This window comes from Argopecten irradians, chromosome 6 (assembly GCF_041381155.1).
Source record: "Argopecten irradians isolate NY chromosome 6, Ai_NY, whole genome shotgun sequence".
NCBI lineage: Eukaryota > Metazoa > Mollusca > Bivalvia > Pectinida > Pectinidae > Argopecten > Argopecten irradians.
Genome location: NC_091139.1, coordinates 10767893 through 10772376, shown reverse-complemented (window position 1 = coordinate 10772376; position 4484 = coordinate 10767893). Strand labels below are relative to the sequence as shown.

Sequence of the window (4484 nt, the reverse complement as noted above, 5' to 3'; positions counted from 1 at the left end):
TCCATTGTTGCCGCTATCGGTGGCGATAATTACAGGGGTTAGTAGTACAGTGTAGTAATCTAGTATCACAAGGGTGTATACAAGTACATTGTATATTAGAAAGAAATGCCGGGATTGCCTTCACAGAGAAATAATTTTAAAAAAAAAAAAATGAAAAAAATAATTTTAACTCAACTTTGTAAGTGACGATGTAAATCCAAGTTAATTTATGAATGTTATAAACTTACTTCAATGTGTTCTGTTTAATAACTTCAGCACTAATTTTGGACAGAGATGCAAAGATATATGTATTAAAAAATATTAATATTTAGAAAGGTCGATTTTAGTTACTTCACTTACATTTACGTCTGTCCGTTTCTTTCCGTTGGTGGGTGGATCGGAGGTCCCTAATATGCTATGGCTAGGTGACTTCTCATAGGATACACATACCAGCGATTTCTTTTGGAGTCCAGTTTTTGTTGTAGTATGAGCTGGAGAGAGGGGAGTAATGCTATGGTGTGGAATGAGCCTGAGAGAGGGTGTCTGATGAGTAAAAAAAATGCTGTCGTATGATGTGTAATATAAAGACTATTTTGAAAATATCACTGTGTTTATCATCACTGTTGTTTAATATTGTAAAATATTTGTGTTATCAACATTTATTTCTTCACAAATACACTTCTTATATGACGGCAATTAACATGCTGATGCTTTTCTTTACTGGCAAAAAGAAATTTGTGAAAGACATCATTTCGCTGAAGTTGCTTTGATCGTTTACATATCCCCGCTACTCCGACTTTTGTTACAGGCGCTAACAGTTTTGTGATTCTGATAGTGATATACCTTTCCGATGACGTCACAATCATCATGACGTCATAATTATATAACACGACATAATTGACATACCCATAATTCCCTCCATAGCTACGCTTTATACATTAACGTCGGCTGCTTTTCAACACTACTAAACTTAAAACTCTATATTTTGCGATAAATTATGGACAAGGAAGAGAAAGACGAGACGAGAAATGCGACGTCATTTCAGGTATCGTCTAAATGTGAACGACTGAAAAGGACTTCGAAGGACAGATGTATGGTGATTGGTGAAACTAAGATGTACTACGGAAACATCGGGTCTGTTTATGTCATGTCTCCCATTCCGGGATCTCCAAATCCGGGAACTGAACCAGAACATAGATACATCCGACCGGAGTCTCCAAATGAAGCCTTAATGCCTCTTCAGGTAGAACAAAAAGGTAAAAACCAATTGAATTCGTTAAGAGGTTGTATTCTTGCTAAATACTGCTTTGAGTCTGCGTTTTGTATATTTATGTTGCGATGCTAGTATTTGCGGCTAGTTTCTGTAGACGCATTTTCAGGTTGCATATGTAATAAAATACTACCACGAAATAAAAGTCAAATCGAAAAACTAGTGTTCAAGTTGTTGGAATATTGATTAATTAAATTCCTAGATTGTATTTGTATCAGAAGAGGAGAAAATGTGGCGGCAAGACTTGAATATCGGACCTCCGAACACTAGCCCGAGCTACCTCCATACTCCAGGGGTTCCGATCACTTACGATCTCTACACCCCTGGACTATCTCGCAGTAAAACTGGAGGCAACAGAAAAGAACAGGTAATTTAGTCCTTTGATGTACATCAAAAGAGCATTATAACGGTACACTGTGGTTGACTGTGTGTCTTTGAAATTGGGCGTCGCTCTCTCTGTAGTCTTCAAAGGAAATCTTTGCAGGTCTGTGATTGGTTCAGATCTGTTCACCTGAGCTGCCTTCATTTTTGCTATGAGATAGTCCAGGGGTGTAGAGATCGTAAGTGATCGGAACCCCTGGAGTATCGAGGATGTAGCCCGAGCAACCTGGTCACAATGACCGACCTAGTCTAATCCCGCTACACTCCTCCTTCCTTTTTCAAAGTCTTCGCCCTCGAAGACATGCGAGACCCTTATACCACCACCGTGGGTATTTAATTATAGATGGGCACCAATTTTGTAACATGAGAGGAGAAAATGTAGCGGTCTGACCGGAACTCGAACCCGGGACCTCTGAACACTTGCCGAATACTCTACCACTGAGCTACATGATCAACGATGATCAACCCAGTCCAATCCCACTACATATTTTTTAGAGAAATTCACAATTAATTGAACGCTTAAACATAATGACAACTGCAAGTCAAACTTTTAATTGATACAAATCTTGGTGACATTGTTGAAAACATTTTATAACCCTTGTCCCGTGTTATTAAAATTCATAGATAAAAACTGAATAGGACAAAAATTGGAAAGTTTTCTGGCTATCTCGACACCATTACGGTTCGATAATAAATCTTATAGATCTAACATCAAAAGCATTAAAAACATCTGCTAATGCATGTGAATATATAAGCAACCTACATTGAACATTTAAGGATTAACTTGAATAGATTTTTTATGTTATGGAGATATAACACAAAAATCTGAGTGTACTCTTAAAGATGCTCCACCGCTGACAAATGGTATTTTTTCACTATCAAAAAACAGGAGCAGACGATTAAGTATTATTCTTCTATTACAAAAGTTACTTACTTTACACCATTACCACCATTGAAAAGTTTGAGCTTCTAATTTTCCTTCAAGTTAAAAATATGAAAAATAATTAATTGCATCCCGAAAAAATTCCGTGGCACTATATTCTATATGAAATGAGGTACTGATTGCGCATGCACCAAAGGCGAAACAAATTATTTTATATTATTATTTGTGTTAATTAGGCATATATATACACGATTAAACACAGATTATTGTTCGAATGATGAATATCATTTATGCTCTGTCGGCGGTGGAGCATCTTTAATAAACCGCGAAGCGACGTTACAAACGGCGACGCCATATTTTTTCCTTTATGGGCTGATAAAGTAAATTTTTAAGCCAATGAAAATGCTCGTAACAAGCAAAATTGAATTATTTGCAGATGTGATGAAAAATCTTAAGGACTTTAAGAATTTACATTTAAAATTGTTTCGGCGCGGTCTTCATTAATTTTGGTATTTTTTTTCTTTGTTTTCACAGATAAACCAAAGAAAGGAAAGAAATCCGCTTCAAAAAGGAAAAACATTGTCACAGATGAAGATAAAGACGGTTCTCCAAAATATGCGCTGCCACCATTAAAGGCTGTACCTGAAAACAAGGGAAACTTTCTAACACAGGAAAAGAAGGGGAGAGAACCCTGTCATTTTCAGCGTTCCAAACATTCACTAGAACAGCCAGACTCCTGGATTCCACAAACAGACTTCAAACGCAACGGAAAGAAAACAACACAGAAAAACACTCTGATATCCGAGTCGTCAAGCTTGAAATATGGATCACTACTTAAACTTATAGATTCTTCAAAAAAGGTACAAGCTTCGCCGTCCCTAGAAACCACCGCCATCGAGCGTGTTCGGCTTCCGCAAATCCGTGGAGCTCGGAGAAGAGTAGACTCGGCTAAAACTTGTAATGTCCCGACTGTCCAGTTCATCAACATTTATAAAGACAGTGACCAACTCCCACCACTCAAGGTCAGCGCCATGCCAATGACTTACAGAAACGAATAGAAGGAATACTACAAGGTCACAAGGGGCTACCAATGGTAGATCGTCATATTTCGGATATCACATCACATGTCTATTACTATTTGTTTGAAATCTGATACTTTAACAACATTTTATTGAATTCAAAATTTTGCAAAGTATTATCAAGATGAAAGAGACTTCATATGTGAGATTAAACACTCAGGGAAAAAATCTTTATGTCTACGACGGCATTCCATGAACGAAGATTCTGATATAAAACCGTTCATGCGTGAGCTGGCCGCTTATACGAGGTTGAGAAGAGAGTGGACACATTTTTACGACAAAAGTGAAATGCAAAGTACGTGTACTGTATATGTATAATGCTTCGAAAGGAGTCAAGACGGATATAACTAAAGTGTGTGTACTTAATTCTGTATATAGTCTTTCAAGTTGAACAAAGGTGCTAATGCAGTGCTATTGTTGTCCCAGGAGTGCTGTCTTTGTGAGTGTGATCATGTTCATGATATTTAATTTTGTTAGTTATCTTAGGAAAATCAAGACAGATCCTTGCGATTAAGATAAACGATTATGATGATTTTATTAAATTATTTGTTTAAATCTTCTTTTCTCGTGTGTTCGTTGTCGTATTTTTGTCTGTAATATCTATTGTATACAGTGCAGGCCGGTAAGTTTGCGCACCTAAGACTTTCGTTGCTGTTTCTGTCATTTTATTTTCGCGCAAATATAGTAAATGCATCTGGTTTACAAGGCGTAAAATGTGGCTACCCCATGTCTCTGCGGATGTTGACATGTCCGGTAAGTCTGCGCATGTGCATATAGTCATTTGCGGGGAGATTTCACTTGGTATAGAGGCCAAAACATATTTTATTGGTTTATCGATGTCGTGTGCTGATTTCAAAATGTTTTGTTTTGAATATAAATATAACAACTGTTG

General features: G+C 37.1%; 1 pseudogene; it reads left to right on the top strand.

Moving 5' to 3' along the window:
- The first annotated feature begins 661 nt into the window (after positions 1–661).
- Positions 662–3948, top strand: LOC138326271 (uncharacterized; annotated as a pseudogene).
- Positions 3949–4484: the final 536 nt, after the last annotated feature.